The 20,927-nt window shown below is 36.6% G+C and overlaps 1 protein-coding gene and 1 pseudogene across 1 annotated transcript in view; both read right to left on the bottom strand.

The window, feature by feature from the left end:
• Positions 1 to 20,927, bottom strand: part of LOC119868539 (melanoma-associated antigen 9-like) — a 778,808-nt gene that overhangs the window by 147,126 nt on the left and 610,755 nt on the right. The gene's annotated exons all lie outside the window — the stretch shown is intronic.
• On the bottom strand, positions 5,071 to 5,870 carry LOC492224 (annotated as a pseudogene).

Raw genomic sequence — 20,927 nt, 5'->3', positions numbered from 1 at the left:
ATTAAAATTGCAATTATAGGGGCACCTGGGTGGCTTTGACAATTAAGCATCTGCCTTCATGATCCCAGGGTCCTGAGATGGAGCCCTGGATCAGGCTCCCTGCTTAGCAGGGAGGAGCTTCTCCCTTGCCCTCTGCCCCTCCCCCCCATGCTAGCTCATGCTCTCTCTTTCTCTCTCTCTCTCTCTCTCAGATGACTAAATCTTAAAAAAAGAAATAAAATAAAATTACAATTATATTACCTTCAACTGTTGGATTGGGAAAGGTGAAAATGTTTGATAGCATACCGTGTTGGCAAAAGCTTGGGAAAGCAGGCATTATTATATGTGGGAACGTGAACTAATACAACCTCAGAGGGTAATTAGGTAGTATTTAACAAAATTAGAATTGTATTACTCATGTACATATAGCAGTTCTATGTGCAGGATTGTTTTTTTTTTTTGTACAAATGTACTAGTTCTTTCACCTTTAAGATCTTCTGAACAACAATTTGATTTTTTTCTCCTGGAATGTTGTGTCATAGCAGGAATGAATGTATCGCATACTGAATTTCTGTCCTTACTCCCAAACACAGTTATTGCACAATCTTCCCTTGTTAATATATGGCAAAGCAACCTTGTGGTTGTTCAGATCTAAAATCTTGTAGTCACTTTTGATTTCTCACTTTCATATATTTATTTAGGGCAGGGGACCTGAGTAGACGGTTTTCCAAGGAAGACATACAGATGGGCAACAGACACATGAAAGATGTTCAACGTCACTAATCATAAGGGAAATGCAAATTGAAAACATTTAAAAAATTTTCCTCTAGTTGTTGTAAGTTTTTATCTAGTTTATAGTCTTGCAAAGTTGATTCTGATATTTTTCGCCAGTTTATTGGTTGCTTTTGTGGAACACAGAGCTATGGAGTGCCCATTCTGCCATTTTCTGTGATAACATTATGTTCATTTTGATAAATTTATTGAATTTTCCTTATTCTTTTTTATTCTTCAGTGCTTGGTTGATTTTCATTTTTTACTTGTATTCTACTTGTGGTTACTTGAAATTTTTCTTTTCATCAATTTTATAAAAAGCAAATACCTGTGTTTATAAAGCTAAGACCTGTGTAATCATGATTCAGCTCAATGATAGAATATTAGCAGCACCCTGAAAGTTCAATGCATGTCCTTTAGAATTCATTTCCCTCTATTTCTTTCATAGGAGAAATAGATATCCTGAGTTTTCTGATTAGAATGTTTTTGTTTTCATTACAGTTTTACCATACATATATGTATCCCTACACAATATTGTATAGTTGTACATATTTTTTGAACATTATATAAGTATAATCACAGTGTATATATTTTATTATATTGGTTCTTGCTGCTTTCTCTCAATGTGAAATTTATGAGATTCATGCATATTTGGTAAAATGAGAGTTCAAGGATTTTGCCCACTTAAAGAATTAGGCTGTTTGCCTTTTTATTCTTGAAGTGTAGGAGTTTGATATAATCTCTATACAATTCCCTTGTCAGATATATATACTTTTTTCCAAGTTCTTTGTAAAAAACTTCTCTTAGTCTTCTTTTTTTTTTTTTTAATTTTTATTTATTTATGATAGTCACACAGAGAGAGAGAGAGGGGCAGAGACACAGGCAGAGGGAGAAGCAGGCACCGGGAGCCTGATGTGGGATTCGATCCCGGGTCTCCAGGATCGCGCCCTGGGCCAAAGGCAGGCGCTAAACCGCTGCGCCACCCAGGGATCCCTCTCTTAGTCTTCTTAACAGTATCTTTGGAAAAGAAAAAACCTTTAATTTTAATGAAGTCCAATTCATCACCTTTTCTTTTGTTTAAGATTTTATTTATTTATTCATGAGAGACAGAGAGAGAGGCAGAGACATAGGCAGAGGGAGAAGAAGGCTCCCTGCAAGAAGCCCAATGCGGGACTCGATTCCGGAACCCCGGGATAACGCCCTGAGCCAAATACAGACGCTCAACCGCTGAGCCACCCAGGCATCCTGCATCACCTTTCCTTTTAGATTTGTGGCTGTTGTGTCCTATTTAAAAAATATGTTCCTATTCCAAAGTCACTCAAATTTTTAAGTTTTCTTCTAGAACTTTTATAGTTTTAGCTATTACATTTAAGTCTATGATTGATTTCAAGTTAATGTTTTTATATGCTGAGAAGTATCGGTCACGGCTCTTTTTCTTCATATGGATATTTAGGTATTCCAGTACCATTTTGTTGAAATGATTATTCTTTTTTCACTTTATTGCCTTTTCATTTTGTCTGTATGTCAATTGGCCATGTATGTGTGAGTCTACTTCTACACATTTCACTCTGTTTTTTTTTAAATTTACTTTTTATTGGTGTTCAATTTACCAACATACAGAATAACCAGTGCCCGTCACCCATTCACTCCCACCCCCCGCCCTCCTCCCCTTCTACCACCCTTAGTTTGTTTCCCAGAGTTAGCGGTCTTTACGTTTTATTGAACCATATGTTTATATTTATACCAATGCTACACTGTCTTGATTACTGTAGTTTTATAGTAATTCTTTCTTTCTTTATTTTTTATTTATTTATTTTTTATTTTATATTTTGTAAGATTTTATTTATTCATTCATGAGACACAGAGAGAGAAGCAGAGACATAGAGGGAGAAGCAGGCTCCTCACAGGGAGCCCTATGCAGGACTTGATCCCCAGACCCAGGATCACTCCTGAAGCCAAAGGCAGATGCTAAACTGCTGAGCCACCCAGGCATCCCTATAGTAATTCTTTAAATAATTATAATTATTTTCTTTTTCAAAATTGTTTGGTTATTTTGCATTTCCATATGAATGTTAGAATCAGTTTGTCAGCTTCTACAAAATAGTTTGCTGGGGTTTGATTGGCATTGCATTGAATATATAGATCAATATTAACAATAATAAATTTTTTATCTATGAATGTAGTATATTTCTTCATTTATTTTGGTCTTCTTTGGTTTCTCCCAACAAGGCTTTGTAAATTCTATTTTTCATGTCTTGCATATCTATTGTCAAAATTTTCCATTTTATTTGAACATTTTCTTATGCTATTTGAGAGTATTTAATTTTTCATTTTTGGGATGGTATTTTAATGGTAATTTGAAATTTGTATGTCAATTTCTAAGTGTTTATAGCTAGTACCTAGAAATTAAATTAATTTTATATATGGACCTTATATATTCTCTAAATTTTTTCATAGTTCATATTAGTTCTAGCAGCTTATTTGTGGATTCTCTAAAATTTTCTACACAGATAATCATGTCTCTACACAGATGACCATGTCTTCTGCTAATAAATACAATGTTTAATCTTTTTCTTTTCAAGCCCTATGCTTGTTTTCCTTGTATCTTTTCTTAATGCAGTGGATAGCACCTCCAATACAACTTTAAACAGAAGTCTTACCTTAAAAATGTTATACCACTTTTCATGTCAGAACAATACAGCAGTATGCTTCCATTTTTTCCTCAAGCTTTTGTGTTTTTTTTAAATACATTTTATTTAAATTCAATTTGATTTTTGTGCTACTTTTGTTGCACATTTTACTGCTCTGTGTTTCAAATGCCATACTCAGTATGTTGTCATTATTTTTTGTTAAAAAATTATATTCCCCCCTTTTTCACTTTTAACTTTTTTTGGCAAGATAACACTGCACAAACTGTTCAGTAACTATAACACAGCTCACACTGCATGCTAAATTCATGTACATTATCAGCAGCAAATTAAAAACAGAAAAAGACATTATTGAGCTATAAATCTTTTTTTTTTTTAAAGTAAAAGGAAGAGGGATCCCTGGGTGGCGCAGCGGTTTGGCGCCTGCCTTTGGCCCGGGGCGCGATCCTGGAGACCCGGGATCGAGTCCCACGTCGGGCTCCCGGTGCGTGGAGCCTGCTTCTCCCTCAGCCTGTGTCTCTGCCTCTCTCTCTCTCTCTGTGACTATCATAAATAAATAAAAATTAAAAAAAAATAAAGTAAAAGGAAGAACAATATTAGTTAAGTCTGATCTGAACAGCTGAAGATTTGAAGGAGCTTCTTCACCTGCCATCTTCTTAAGTTTTAATATTTACAAATGCCTAATTTAAAGGTAACAAATCAGCTGGTTGTATCTACGGCATACTATTCTGGTACCACATTAAAAAGCTTTCAGACATTATATGTTCTCATTCATTTGGGGAATATAAATAGTAGTGAAAGGGAATATAAGGGAAGGGAGAAGAAATGTGTGGGAAATATCAGAAAGGGAGACAGAACGTATAGACTGCTAACTCTGGGAAACGAACTAGGGGTGGTAGAAGGGGAGGAGGGCGGGGGGTGGGAGTGAATGGGTGACGGGCACTGGGGGTTATTCTGTATGTTAGTAAATTGAACACCAATAAAAAATAAATTAAAAAAAAGCTTTCAGAAAGGAAGTTCATGTATATTTTCTTAGTAGCATCTAACAGATATCCAAATACCAAGAATCTTAACTTATGAATTATAGTGTTCTGATACTCAAAAGCAATCTGATAAATTAGTATCGGAATACAATTAAGTGTCTAAGAAAAGAAAAATCCCTTGTCAAAATCAGAATTCACAAACTAAGTTTTCCATTTTGCAGAACTACTTTTAATATTGGGCTTGGATCTATAAGATTATAGTTTTCATCAAATTTGTAAATTTGGCCATTATTTTTTCAAATAATTGCACTCACTTCTCAGTCACCAGTTATGCATATGTTAAGCCACTTGTTGTCCAATAGGTCTCTAATACTCTAATAATTTTAAAAAATATTCTTTCCCTCTGTTTCATTTTGGATAGTTTCTATTGCTATGTTTGAAGCTCTAGCAGGGTTTTTTTTTTCTGCAATGCTTAATCTGTTGCTAATTTAATCCAGTGATTTTTCATCCCAGATATTATATTTTTCTCTAAAATTTTAATTTGGATCTTATATCATCTATTTCTTTGCTCATCATGTTCATATTTCCTCTACCTTCTTATATATATGGCATATACTTATAATTGATGTTTTGTCATCTTTGTCTACGAATTCTTTTTGGTTTTTTGTTTTTTTTTTTGTTTTGTTTTGTTTTTTTTTGGTGTCTGATCTTATTTATTTTGTCACTCTTAGAAAATCTCATTTTTGACTGGACTCAGACTTAGAGGTAGAAGCTCTCAGAGAGGACAGCCTCCGTCTCTTGGCAATCTGTTCCTGGCGTTTTTCTTTGGCCTCCTTCGTTCTCTTGGCCAAAAGTTTAGCATATTCTGCAGCCTCTTCCTTATTTTTCTTAGTATGCTGTTTCTTCAAAGCAATACGCCAACGTTTGTATTGGAGGACACGTGGAGTAACAAGACACTGAATCTTGGGTGCTTTGGTTCTAGGTTTCTTACCTTCTTTGTTTAGGGGCTTTCTAACAACATACTGGTGAACACCGTCTTCTTTTGACAGATTAAAAAGCCTTCGGATGCTGCTGGCTCTTTTGGGCCCCAGGCGAGGAGGCACAGTAGTATCAGTGAGTCCAGGAATATCCTTCTCCCCTTTTTTCACAATAACCAAATTGAGAACACTGAGATTGGCATCCACAATGCAACCCTCCAACAGATTTGCGCTTCCTCTCTCCAGTCCTCCTGGGTCAGTAGCAGGAATGCCTCTTTACTCAACAGCAGGCGCACATGGCCATGGGTCAAGACACCCTGCTTCATGGGGAAGCCTTGTTTGTCATTGCCACCACTGATTCGCACCACGTAACCCTTCCATTCCTCGCCCAGAGCATCGGCAGCAACTTCTGTCGCCATAGGCTTCTTATAAAAGGTACGCAGTTTGCACTCATCATCCACTTCAATGAGTTTCTAGCAGCCAGTAGCTGGGAAAGAGATGTTCAGCTTCATCCTGAAGCGGCCTACCGCCACGGAAGCGCCACGAAAAAGAGCTTTGTTGTTGTTCTTGCTTGTTTTTTAGTTTTTTAATTTAAATTCAATTTATTTAACATATAATGTATTATTAGTTTCAGATGTAGTGTTCAATTATTTATCAGTTGTGTATAATACCCAGTGCTCACCACATCACATGCCCTCCTTAATGCTCATCACTCAATTACTCCATTCCCCTACCCACCTCCCCTCCAGCAACCCCCAGTTTGTTTCCTATAGTTAAGGGTTGTCTACTAATTATATCATGTGTCATTTATAGTTCTTTTTCTGTGGATTGATTTTTCTTACCATTAAGGATTTTAAGTTTTTATTTTTTTAAGTTTTTATTTTAATTACAGTTAGTTAACATACAATGTTGTATTCGTTTTAGGTGTACAATATAGTGATTCAACGCTTCCATACAACACCCTGTTCTCATCAGGACAAGTGCACTCCTTAATCCCCATCACCCATTTAACCCATCACCTACATCCTCCTCTCTGGTAACCATCAGTGTGTTTCTATAATGAAGAGTCTGTTTCTTGGTTTGCCTTTCTCTCTCTTTTTTTTCTCTCTGCTCTTTGTTTTGTTTCTTAAATTCTACATGTGAATGAAATCATATGGTATTGTCTTTCTCTGATTTATTTTGCTTCATGTCATACTCTAGTTCCATCTATGTCATTGTAAATGGCAATATTTTATTCTTTTTTATGGCTGAATGATATTCCACTGATGGACAACACTTGGGCTGCTTCCATCATTTGGCTATTGTAAATAATGCTGATATAAACATACAGGTGGATGTATCCCTTTGAATTAGTGATTTTGTATTCTTTGGGTAAATATCCAGTAGTACAATTGCTGGATCTATTTTTAATTTTTTGAGGGATCACCATACTGTTTCCCACAGTGGCTGTACCAGTTTGCATTCCCACCAACCATATATGAGGGTTTCTTTTGTCTTCACATCCTTGCCAATACCTGTTGTTTCATATGTTGTTGATTTTAGCCATTCTGACAGGTGTAAGGTGATATCTCATTGTCTGATAAAAGGCTACCATCCAAAATATATAAAGAACTTATAAAACTCAACACCCAAAAATGAATAATTCAATTAAAAAATGGGCAAAGACATGAACAGATATTTCTCCAAAGAAGACATACAGATGGCCAACAGACACATAAAAAAATGTGTATCATTACTTATCATCAGGGAAATGCAAATCAAAACTACAATGGATCATAGTTTTTATTTTTTGCATGCCAGGTAATTTTTATTGGATGCCAGACATTGTGTTGTAAATTGTGCATTGGATTATTTTTGTATTCCTCTAAATATTCATATATTTTTTTCTGAGACAAAGTTAAGTTACTTATAAAATTTTTGATCTGTTCAAGCCTTGCTTTTCAGTTTTATTAGGCAAGTCCAGAATAGATTTTAGTCTAGAGCTAATTTGTCCCCACTATTAAGGCAATATTCTTTTGAGGTCAACTCTTGATAGATTTATTCCAAACTAGTTTAGTTTTTATGGTATTGTAAATAGTATTTTTTATTTTATTTTATTATTGTTAATGGCTGTTATGTAGAAATACAGAAACCGTGCTACATTTATTTATTCTAATAATTTATAGATTCTTTTGGATTTTATATATATGCATGCTTATGCTGAGAATGGTAGTTTTATTTCTTCCTCTCAAATTGTACTCCTTTCTATTTTTATTGGCTATGACCTCTAGTACAATGCTGATTAAAAGTTGAGCTAGAAAAAAAAAAGTTGAGCTGGTTATCATCCTGGCTCTCTCCTGATCTTGGAAAATTACTAAGATTATATTAAATATGATATTAGCTATAGATTTATTTGTAGCTACTCTTCATTAGATTAAGGAAATTCCTATCTATTCATAATTTTTAAGACTTTTTTTAAAAAAAGATTTATTTATTTTATTGGAGAGAGTGAGAGAGACAGAGAATGAGAGAGAGCATGAGCAGGGAGGAGAGGGAGAAGCAGGCTCCCCACTGGGGAGCCTGTGGCAGGGCTCCATCCCAGGACCCCAGGATCATGACCTGAGCCAAAGGCAGGTGCTTAACTGGTTGAGCCATTCAGGTGTTCCCCTAATTTTTAAGACTTTAAAAATATCATTGATGGAACACTTTTTATTTAACTATTGAAATGTTACATATTTTTTCTTCTTTATTTTGTTAATGTGATGAATTATATTGATTTAAAAATTTGTAGCCACCTGTGCATTTCTGAAATAGATTTAACTTTCTCATGATGTTTTTAAATCTTCTTTATATATTCCGTTATTCAGCTTGCTAACCTTTTGTTTAGGACTTTTGCTTCTATATTTATGAGTAATAATCACCTCTAATTCTCTTTCCCATACCATTTAAAATTTTTTTTTTAAGATTTGTATTTATTTATGAGAGACCGAGAGAGAGAGAGAGAGAGACAGAGACAGAGACACAGGCAGGGAGATAAGCAGGCTCCATGCAGGGAGCCCGAAACGGAACTCGATTCCGGGTCTCCAGGATCACGCCCTGGGCTGAAGGCGGCGCTGAACCGCTGAGCCACCCGGGCTGTCCTCCCATACCATTTTTATCAGGTTTTGGTATCAAGGTTATGTTGATCTTATAATATGAGTTGAAATATTACCTTATTTTCTCTTTGCAGAAAGAGGTTACGTAATATTGGCCTTTTTTTTCTATAATTGTTTGATTGAATTCACCAAAGGTATTTTGAACTGAAGCTTTATCTGTGGGGAAGTTTCAATTACAGGGAATTTTAAATCACTATAGGATTAATCAAATAATATACTCCATCTGTTGTCTTTGTCTTGATTGTTATATTATTTTCCTTTCTTAGAGATTTCAGGGAGAATATCCTACTTAGGTCTTGCAAGTCACTAATTTAATCTTTAGCTATCGTTTTCCTCAGTTTTATTTTATGTTGAATTATTAAAACTTTAATAATAAGTATTTTAATTTATTAGAAATCAGGTCAGTACAGTTTCATAGCAGCATGTTCTTGTTTTATTGTTTTTGAATTCCTGTTCCTGTTGACTTTTTTTAAAAGATTATTTACTTATTTATTTATGAGAGACACAGAGAGAGAGGCAGAGACATGGACAGAGGGAGAAGCAGGCTCCTTGCAGGGAGCCTGATATGGGACTTGATCCCCAGAGCCGGGATCACTCCCTGAGCTGAAGGCAGACGCTCAACCGCTGAGCCACCCAGGTGTCCCTCCTGTTGACTTTCTAAGAAGTTATTAAGTAAAATCATTGTAAAGTCTTTCTAAAAAATTATCTCTCTTAGGGAAATTGTTGAATTTGTTCATCTTGTCTTTTGTCTTTGATTGCCATGGTTTTCTTCAAATATCTGGTGATTCTTGATTGCCTATTCATATTCACCAAGGAAGGTCTTGGTTCATGAATACTAGCCGAAATGGATTTATTTTGCAGTTATGAAGGGTACATTGTCTCAGTAAACCTCTTCAGTGAATGGAAGATTGAGTAGTTTTCCCTGTGTATAATTGAGTGGATGTGTTGATAGGCTTCCCTCCAGTGTACTTTGGTATAAAGCTGCTAGGCAAGCCAGAGATTGTCATTACTGTTGTTATTGCCAAAGTAAGGAAGTCTTCACCCTGGTGTAGAATACTTTAGTGTACTTACCTCCTATGCAAAGCCGTATTTCCACATATCCTACCTTTTTTTTTTATTTGAAGCTAACACTTGTAGTCCCAATACACATAATAGAAGTCTATCATGGAATATACTCCATGTTTTCAAAACTTACAACTGACGTTAGAGTCAAAATACTGTATGCAGGTACTCCCTATACATATCTTGGTATTTGTATTGGTGTTGGGAGATGTAGATAATTGTTTCAGCTGTTCTCCAGTATTTTGTCACCATGATGACTTTTCTATGACCTGCTTATGCTTACAGCTTTTGCTTCCTCAAAGCTTGTAATTTCCTCTTATCTCTGCAAGAGTTGCCTCCCTACTCTTCCTATTTCCTATGCTCTGGTTTTACCATCAATATTATACTTGCTTTCTATCTTGTAAAAGTTCTTCAGGGTTTCTTTTTTGTCTAATGATAGTTCCCCTATTTGTATTTTTCATTGTAATATATCATTTTCTTTACATTTTTCTATTATTTCAATGGGCACTTGGAACTCAAAGAGGTAAATAACTGAGCGCAATTCACAGACTCAAGAAAGAAATCCATGTTATCTCTCTAATATTGATCTCCTTTGCATTCCTTTTCCACTGGACTTTTCTTTCTGAGTTACAAGGAGGTAGTAGGTATTTCTTGTTTGTGTGTGTGTGTGTTTCTTTGCTTTATAGAATAATTGTCGCCTAATTTCAAAATGTTGAACTAATTTAATATACTTTTTTTTTTTTTTTTTTACAGATAATCTTCTACAGCCCTTGGTGGTTGGGAGAACTTCTAAGATATTATTTCCAAAGTTTTCCTCCTCATGAAACAGAGTTATTAGCTTAAAGCCTTAAGTAAAGCTATTAATATAGGCTGCAGATAAATAGATGTCACATATAGTCTTGACCAAGGAGAATAGGCTAAACTTTTCCAATCACATTGTGTCAGAGGAAGATGGGCCTTTAAAGACCATTCAGACTAACTCCTTCATACATATGTGGGATAAACTGAGTTAAATAAATTGTTCAGGTTCACACAGATAGCTAGAGATAGAACCAAGGGTGAATCTTAGACCTTTTGTGCCTTACACTCTAACATGATGCTTCTTACCATAAAATAATGATAGTAAGCTCTGTTATTTAATGTTATCAGAGTGGTTTAAAGTCCAAATTCAATTTCCTGACTTTCAAATATTCTAGTCATGTGACCACCCCATCTGTTTTTTATTACTTTATCTGCTCTATCTATCTAGATAGATTGTTACTTGCAAACTTATCTTTCTGTATACTTTCCCTTTCTTTTGTGAACATCTTTTCCCCTTTTATCATGGATTATTTAATTTTTAATTAAATTATATATTTAATACTTTAAATAAAAATTTAATTAATTAAATTTTAATTAAATTATTAAATATTTAATAAATTAAAGATTTATTTATTTTAGAGAAAGAGAAAGCAAGTGAGTAGGGGAGGGGCAGAGGGAGAGGAGCTTCAAGCAGGCTCCTCACTCATGGCCCCTGATACAGGGCTTAATTCCATGACCCATAAGATCATGACCTGAGCTGAAACCAAAAGCTGGATGCCCAACCAACTGAGCTACCCAAGTGCCCCTTAGTTGTTTATTATGCAGGGACACATTTCCCATGAAGACTTTTCAACCTTTCCCAGTCATCAGCAATGGTTACTATATTTATGTTCCTATAGTACTTCTTCATGTGCTTGTCATGGTGCTTATTTCATGATGCTCTTCAAAACTTGTGAGTTTTAAGATAGATTAGAGATTTTTATTTTATAATGGTTCCTTTGGGTTGACAATAGACCTCTTTCAGCTCCAATCTTGTGCCAAGAAGTGTAGAGGAGTCATATTACCTTATCGTGATATGACAGAAGAAGAGATACAATGTCAGTTTTAGAATTGGACTTAATATTCCCATTAAGGACAGGAGGTTGGGAGACAGAAGTCACTAGAATGGGTTAGACACTAGAGATAACAGAAATAGACCTGCGAAGTTCCCCTGTGGATATGAAGAATTCTCTGGTGAAGCCTTGACACCCTGTTGAATTCTGAGCAGACTTTACCTGAGTAAAACTGTTCGGAGTAGACCTGAGTAGACCATCAAAGACACAAATTTATTTGAGCCTGATAATAATGACTAATTTATTCTTGAAGGGAGATTTGTGATTGGTTCTGTCCAGTAACAAGACTATTCCTATGACATGCTTGTTGAATGTGCCAACAGTGAAAGAAATCCCATGAAGAAGTCTTACTTTCAAAGGCTAGGAGTTATGTTGGGTACTACTCACTGGGAGCTTGGAAGAACTGAGCATATGCAAATAGTTTTGAGAGATCAAAGAACATTGGCAGAACTTTGAGAGACTAAGAAATTTGGTCTTAATCTGTTGATGCTATTTTCTTTTAAATCAGATCTCTACCCACTCTGCCATCCAGGGGTGATATTCTAGGTGTAGGTTCAGCCAAACAAAGGGTGATAAATCTCTTAGTATGTAAATTATGCCTTTCATCCTAAATGAGTTGTTTTATACTTGTGTTATTCTCTCTGTTCAAATACAAGCACAGATGGAGCTGATACAGAGCAGATTGCATTTGTCTCAATGTTCCTTTCCTAGCTTTTCTTTTCTACTTTCAAACCCCTGGCTTGGCACAGAATTTGGTTCAGGGAGATGTTATTGACAGGATCGAGTGCATGTTGTAAGTTTCATTTTGTAAGCTGTATTGCTGGAGACATGGCCATGATGGGGGCAAAGTTGCTTTCTAAATATTTTCCTAAAATCTTAGTGACTTATTAAACATTTTTCTCTTTCTGTTGAAGACCAGGTCAGACCATTCATCCCAGTCCCATTAAATGATGGAGAAAAGTTTTTTTTTTTTTTATAGCAGTGTGAGAGGCACCTCTAGTTACCAATGACCTTTCCCAAAGTTACAGATGGGCCAAATATTGCAAAGTTTGTATTTTAATTAAACAGTTTAACTTTTTGTTGGACAGCTTTATCATGCTCTCATCAATTCATCTATCTACCTCTCATTATCTGTACTCAATAACCTGCATCACTTCTATTTCTTTGAACTATGTGCACTTCCAATGTTAATCCCTCCACTTGTACAGCACTCCATTAAGTTTCACCTCTCTCTTGCATCACCAACCTTTCCTTTTCTACTGAATTATTTACATCTGTTGACTAACATGCTACAATACCTTCTATCTTAAAAAAAATGAAAAATGACTCCTTGGACTTCACTTTCACCTTCTGATTCCTTAAGTATGTCTTTACTTTTCTTTACAGCAAGTTTTCTCAGAAGAGTTTTCTATGCTTTCTGTTTCCTCTTTCTCTGTCCATTGTCTCATAAATCCATTGCAGTCAGGTTTTCAGCTTCATCACTGCAATGAAATTTCTCTTGTCAAGTTTGCCAAAGAACTTTATCAAATCCAATGGTCAAATCTCATTCTTCTTTGTACCCAATTTTTCAGAAGCATCTGAAACTTTATTTTCCTTTCCTTTTCTTCTTGAAATTCTATCTTCCCCTGGCTTCTGTCACCCCATTCTCTCTTTATTTTCCTGCCTTATTGGCCACCCTCCGTTTCTGTCATTCATTTCCTTTCCTACTTTCCAAATATTGGGGTGTCCCTAGGTTCAGTCCTAAGACCTCTTATCTCGATTTAGTCTCTTCCTAGGTTATCTTCTCAATGACTTTAAGTATGATCTCCATGGTGACAACTCATATCTCCAGGCTTATCACCTTTCCTAACAGGTATATTTCCAACTACTTAGCATTTCCACGGAGAAGCATGTCCCAAATCCAACTCCTAACTGTCTATGTCTCCTAAAACAGAAAACAAAAACCTAACAGCAATAAGCCATCACTATATACACCCTTCATTTTCCCTACCTAAATTATCCTTGAGGTTACCTTTATCAGCTACATAATTTGGAACAGCTGGTATAAAGTTAACAGATGTCAGACAGAAAGCAGAACTACTCAGCTTTCATTTTGTGCCCATATTTTCCAATAAGGAGAAGAGTCATCAAACTGGAAATGATAGATTGAGTCTCAACCAGCAGAGGTACTATTCCACTAGTGAGTGTTTGTTATCATATGTGTAGGTTCTATAGTTACACAATAACTGAAGGAGGGGAACATGTTGCTGGCGTTTAGTAGGCAGGACCTAGATATGCTAAAAGTCCTTCAAATTGCAGGATGGTATATGATAGAGAATTGTTCTACTCCAGATGCTACCAGTGCCCTCATTTCAAAAAAACTAGAGTACATTTTTTAGAGAAAGAATTACATTCTGAGAGAAGATGGAAAACAAATAAATACATAAATTCAGTTCATAACACAGGTGAATTTCATCTTAGAATGCTGAAAGAACTTTATGATATTATATTTGAAGCTTCGTCAATCTCCTTTGTAGAATTATAACCAGCAGATGGGAGCAGATCCAGTTTAGTAGTCAAACAAAAAATAGTCTTAATGTGTTATAGACCCATCTCATTCCTTATCAAACTTGTGTTCCTAAGCCCACTGTAATTCATTTTAGTTTAAATATAGGAATATTTATTGAGCATCTATTGCTTCTTAGCCAATGGTTAATCTTCTGTCCTTATCTTACTTGATCTCTCAGCTGCATAATCTTTGAAGTTCCTTCTAACCGTGGAATGTGAATATTCTGAATTTTGGGCTCTAAATGGTAAAAGCATTACTTGAAGCTTCTTCCAAGAAGAATAGCCTCTTATTGGGCATCAGCAACTTGAAGCATGTCTGTTTGGTTTGGGTAGAGCTATGCCTTGCTGTTGTGAAAGTAGTTATTGAATTATGAAGTTTTATATCCTTTGGGCAGCTGAATTAATAGCATGGGATGATGGGGCATACGTGTGTCCTGCTTTGGTTCTACAGAGAAAAATGGGCACTGCCTTCCCTGGCCAATCTTCCTTTCCAGTGCTTTTTCTATATGATGTACCAGCTTCTGCCATTAGGAAGAAGTGCAGAAGCATGGCTTCCATTACAAACCATTCTCCAATTCCTCCTTAGATGGGGAGGAGGAAAAAGCAGTTATAATATAATATATGATTAATAACACAATTATAACTGCTTTTCCTTCCTCCCTAACTGGGTATTTGGTGGAGGGGTGGAATTGGAGAATGGTTTATAATAGTGATGCATAGAGCACACAACTTGGCTGCTGGTTTTAGTAAACAAACATACTCTAGTTATAGAGAATCTGACAGGTCATAGGTTTGTGTTGTTTTTCACAAAGACCAGTGACTGTGAGATAAATTGGTCCTAGAGCTTCTCCCAAGTGTCACATACAGTCTCAGTTCTGAAAATTCTCCAGGTAGTTTTACATTTCCTTGGAATTTTGATTCTACGTTTCAGCTGGCTGATTGTTAAGGCCTTAGTAGGTTAATATCTTACCTTCCAACCCTGATAAATCATCTATAATTTTTATGGGTTCTTCAATGTATAAAGATAATGGGATAGTTCTAATGGTGGACACAGCAATGTAACAGACTTGTGAGGACAGAGTTCTTTCTGGGGCATAAAATTAGACTTAGAGCCCATTCTCCCAAGTTTTCAGAGACCCTGAGGTTTTTTTTTTTTTTTTTTACTGCTCTATTTTATTTATTTATTTATTTATTTATTTATTTATTTATTTATTTATTATTATTTTTAGAAACACAGCATGTCCGAGTGTGTGTATTTATAGTACAATTTTTTAATAAATTTATTTTTTATTGGTGTTCAATTTGCCAACATATAGAATAACACCCATTGCTAATCCCATCAAGTGCCCCCCTCATTGCCCGCCACCAAGTCACCCTCACTCCTTCCCACCTCCCCTTCCACCACCCCTAGTTCATTTCCCCGAGTTAGGAGTCTCTCATGTTCTGTCTCCCTTTCTGATATTTCCCACTCATTTTTTCTCCTTTCCCCTTTATTCCCTTTCACCATTTTTTATATTCCCCAAATGAATGAGACCATATAAGGTTTGTCTTTCTCTGATTGACTTATTTCACTCAGCATCATACCCTCCAGTTCCATCCACGTTGAAGCAAATGGAGGGTATTTGTCGTTTCTAATGGCTGAGTAATATTCCATTGTATTCATAAACCACATCTTCTTTATCCATTCATCTTTCGATGGACACCGAGACTCCTTCCACAGTTTGGCTATTGTGGACATTGCTGCTATAAACATCGGGATGCAGGTGTCCCGGCGTTTCATTGCATCTGTATTTTGGGGTAAATCCCCAGCAATGCAATTGCTGGGTCGTAGGGCAGATCTATTTTTAACTCTTTGAGGAACCTCCACACAGTTTTCCAGAGTGGTTGCACCAGTTCACATTCCCACCAACAGTGCAAGAGGTTTTCCATTTTCTCCACATCCTCTCCAACATGTGTTGTTTCCTGCCTTGTTAATTTTCCCCATTCTCACTGGTGTGAGGTGGGATCTCATTGTGGTTTTGATTTGTATTTCCCTGATGGCAAGTGATGCGGAGCATTTTCTCGTGTGCTTGTTGGCCATGTCTATGTCTTCCTCTGTGAGATTTCTCTTCATGTCTTTTGCCCATTTCATGATTGGATTGTTGGTTTCTTTGGTGTTGAGTTTAATAAGTTCTTTATAGATCTTGGAAACTAGCCCTTTATCTGATAGTCATTTGCAAATATCTTCTCCCATTCTGTAGGTTGTATTTCAGTTTTGTTGACTGTATCTTTTGCTGTGCAAAAGCTTCTTATCTTGAAGAAGTCCCAATAATTCATTTTTGCTTTTGTTTCTCTTGCCTTCATGGATGTATCTTGCAAGAAGTTGCCGTGGCCAAGTTCAAAAAGGGTGTTGCCTGTGTTCTCCTCTAGGATTTTGAAGAATTCTTGTCTCACATTTAGATCTTTCATCCATTTTGAGTTTATCTTTGTGTATGGTGCAAGAGAGTGGTCTAGTTTCATTCTTCTGCATGTGGATGTCCAATTTTCCCAGCACCATTTATTGAAGAGACTGTCTTTTTTCCAGTGGATAGTCTTTCCTCCTTTGTCAAATATTAGGACCATAAAGTTGAGGGTCCACTTCTGGATTCTCTAATCTGTTCCATTGATCTCTGTGTCTTTTTTTGTGCCAGGACCACACTGTCTTGATGACCACAGCTTTGTAGTACAACCTGAAATCTGGCATTGTGATGCCCCCAGCTAAGGTTTTCTTTTTTAATATTCCCCTGGCTATTCAGGAGACCCTGAGGTTTATATAGTGATGAGCAGTTCCTTAAGGAAGCTGATGGTGGAGGAGCAGGAGGCCAACTTTTTGGATATGGCAATTGCTGCTAAAGGAGATCTGAAGCAAATGTACACAATTAAAATTGAAGCACCATAATAATGATAGCTACCACTTATATGCAGCCTACTACATGCTGAGTATTACTCTAAGTACCCCTCCCATATTAATGCCTTTAAGGTATGTGGCAGGTTAGGTCTTATTCCCCATTTTACAGTTCAGAAGCTGAGGTACAGAAGCATCCAATAACTTTCACAAGATCACAGAATTAGAAATGATAGAACTGGGATTTTAACATAGCCACCTCTGGCTCCATAGTCTAGGCAATTTATTACTTGTTAATTTCTGCTTCCTCCTCCCACACTTCTCTTTGAGACTAGAACATTGTCTTTTTTTAAAAAAAATATTTTAGGTATTTATGCATGAGAGACACACAGAGAGAGGCAGAGACACAGGCAGGGGGAGAAGCAGGCTCCCTGTAGGGAGCCTGATGTGGGACTTGATCCCAGGACCCCAGAATCATGACCTGAGCCAAAGGCAGACACTCAACCACTGAGCCCCCCAGGTGCCTCCACATTGTCCTTTAAGCTTTAACTCTAGTAACTGCCTTTAGTAGCTGCATAACTTTGGGAAATCACTTTACTTCTCTATGTCTCCATTTTCTTGAGAGCAAAATGAGACCTTTTTGACAGGGCTGGTGTAAAGTTTATAGGAGTTCATGTATGTCAAAGCATACTTCAGAGCACTTAATAGGTGTTTTGTGTTAACATAATCTGAATTTAATCATCTAATTTTGCCTGATTTACTCGAGGGACTCTGGAACTTCCAGGTACATCAGAATCATCTGGTGTGTTATAAAGATGCAGAGTTGTGGGTTTCATCCCAACACTGACTCAGTAGTCTTTTGCAGCACACAGGAATTTTTATTTTGCAAGAGGTTCTGCTATACATAATTTTGGAACTACATTTTGAGAAGCATTGTATATGATAAAATGTCCTTTCCCTCCATACCTGCCCTGTTACTCTCTCTAAATATATTTAAATATAGGTATATGGATACTTCATTTGGGTAGTGTTCTATCTGTATTTGGCATGGGACTACAGCCTTTATGTAAGAGTAGAATACCATCTGTGAGGTCATTCACCAGGGAGAGAGAGGAGTATGATTTAGCCTAGAAGCCAGAAAGCCAGATCTGAGTGAAAGGATTATAAGTAGTTAATATAGGGGAATCAATTTCTTGTGTGTCTGTCTCTCTTTCTCTTTCTCTGTCTCTCTCTCTCTCCATTCAATGGATGTTATTAGCTTGTCCAGGGGGAATCTTTGGGTGGTAGGTTGATGTAAAAAAGAAAACACAATAGTCATAAGGTAAAGAAGGAATCAAGGCAAGGTGCTGCAAGGTTGTGTCAGTTCTTTAGATCAAGACAGTGGATGGAGTCGGTGGGGACTTTTTGTGTTTTGTACTGTTTATGTTTGTTTTTAAAAATTCCTCTTTTTTCAGATGATTATTCCATTTTATTTTTTATTTTATTTTGTTTTTTTATTGGAGTTCAATTTGCCAACATATAGCATAACACCCAATGTTCATCCCATCCAGTGCCCCCCTCAGTGCCCGTCACCCAGTCACCCCAACCCCCTGCCCACCTCCCTTTCCACCACCCCTTGTTCATTTCCTAGAGTTAGGAGTCTCTCATGGTCTGCCACCCTCACTGATATTTCCCACTCATTTTCTCTCCTTTCCCCTTTATTCCCTTTCACTATTTTTTATATTCCCCGAATGAATGAGACCATAGAATGTTTGTCCTTCTCCGATTGACTTACTTCACTCAGCATAATACCCCTTAATATTTAAAACAGGGTTTTTTTTTCTTTGAAAAAAATTCTGATCTTTCTTAGTTATGTTAAGGGGAAACTAAGTGATAGGATTCTGGGGGGCCAAAGTGTTAAATTGCACCCTTGAAGAAAAAGTGAGAGTCAGGGTGATGTAGAGTTAGTACTTATTAGGTATCTTCAACTTGAAATTCAATTTCTAGTATTAAACTTTTGTCTGTGTTTGATTTTACCACAGTAAGTACATGAGTCAACTTAATCCTACTAAAGATATGTTTAAGCAGCATCCATTCCCAGGACAAGAGCAGACATGGTTAGCATAGTTTAAGACTGGTAATATGTGTAGGGCATGCCAGAGTCTTCTAGTAGCCTTGTGTAGAAAGTTTTGGGTCCTACCTCTAGGGCCACCATCATCCGTATTTATGACATAACAGTTCTGAGATCTTGACCAAATTTGTCTTGAATGCATATACATTTTAGTCCCTCAAATCCTTGCCAATGGCACTAAATATTGTTTTGATATAAGATGTACTTTGTTTAAAACTATTGAAAGATAATAGACTTCTTGAATCATTCACTCCCTCAGAGCATACATGTCCAAAACAGCACTGATTTGATTCTACCTAATATTGTATTTAGGTGACTAGCTTTCTACCTCCCTATTAGACTTTGATCTCCTTGAGAAAAGACACTGTGAGTTTCAATCTGAATCATTTCCCATAATTTATTCTCAGGAAATGCTAAATTGAAAAAATATAAGGAAACCAAGAAACAGCTGCATACAAAACTCATCTGTAAAAAACTAGTTATAGACCTAAAGGTCACCTTCATTTGTAGCAAACTGAGATGAGACTGTGCTCTAAACATTTCTGAGCATCTGGTCTCAGGAGGAGATACGGTCAGGCCCCACATTACTCTTCCTGTGGAGATCAACACAACTAGATGTTCTGTTCATTTCTCTTAGAATAAATCTCCCCAAGTGGCTTTCTTTAGCTACGTCTTCAGACAGAAACTATATATGTCTTACTCGGTTGCTGAGAGACTGACTTCAACCTGAGTCACTTGGCAAAGGACTTGGAGATGCCTGTCAGTGAGAGTGTGTTAGTCAGGTTTGGGTAGGCAATGCTGTGGTAACATATTCCTCCCTCTCCTCATCTTAATATCTAAACACAACTGACATTTGTTTCTTCCTTTAACTACCTTTCCAGTGCTGATTAGCTTGGATAGCTTTGCTCCAGTCACTCAGGGACTCAGACTGATGGCATCTTATGGCTGCATCATTTGGCACATTGACCTTCGTGGTTCTCATGGCAAAATAAAAGAACTGAGGAATGATACAGGAGCTTTTCAGAACCTCACCATAGAAGTGGTACATACATACATTGAGTTGGCCAGAACTAGTCATGTGATGCTACTCAACATGAAGGGAACTGGAAAATATAGGAGAGCAAAAGAATATTTGGTGAACTTTAATGTCTCTGTCAGATAACCCAAAAGCATCTGGGACATCGAGTGGTAAATTCTGGCATTAGAGGAGAAGCCTGGATGACTTACGGCTGGTGAGTAGTAGTATATATGAATAGTTGGCAGATGGATGGTTTTGAATTTTATATCAATAGAAGCAGCAGAGCGTCTTTTTGCCTTCTTTATGAATGTTATTGGTCCAATTAAAAAACCACCAGAATCCTAGTTGGAAAATACCTTACTGGTTACCTAATCCGACCTCCTATTTGGTGCACTAACCCCCTGGAAAAAAACCCTGTTAAATAGCCATCAAGGCTCTCTTTTCTCCCCGATGTGTATTGGTAGAGAAACTATGTAATACATAATCCAAATTGTAATACTTTTGTGAATAAAAGTGGACACTATGAATAATTATGCTGGGACAACAGGTAGAACCTGAGAGTTTTCTGCGCAAAATGGAATGTATGGTCACCATAGATATTGAAGACTCACTTACCATTTCTTATAATTCATTCCATTTAGAACAATTCTTTTAAAATTATTTTTTAAGGTAACATGTACATATAGTTATATCAAATAATACAGTCAACCTCCAAACTTAGATAAATGCCTGATACTAGAGCAGCTGACTAGCACTGGCAAAAAACTACAAAATTGGATAATTTGGTGGTTTGGTGCCAGTAAAACATCATTTTTTTCTTCCATTCTCGACTAAAACCTCAACACTGACATTATTTTTGTCTTGTGGTTGGCATATTGTTTTTCTTGTCCAAAAGTCATACAACAAACCATGAAATAATGCT

Source organism: Canis lupus, chromosome X, assembly GCF_011100685.1.
Source record: "Canis lupus familiaris isolate Mischka breed German Shepherd chromosome X, alternate assembly UU_Cfam_GSD_1.0, whole genome shotgun sequence".
In the NCBI taxonomy this organism is placed as follows: domain Eukaryota; kingdom Metazoa; phylum Chordata; class Mammalia; order Carnivora; family Canidae; genus Canis; species Canis lupus.
This window is presented reverse-complemented; position numbering and strand designations above follow the sequence as displayed.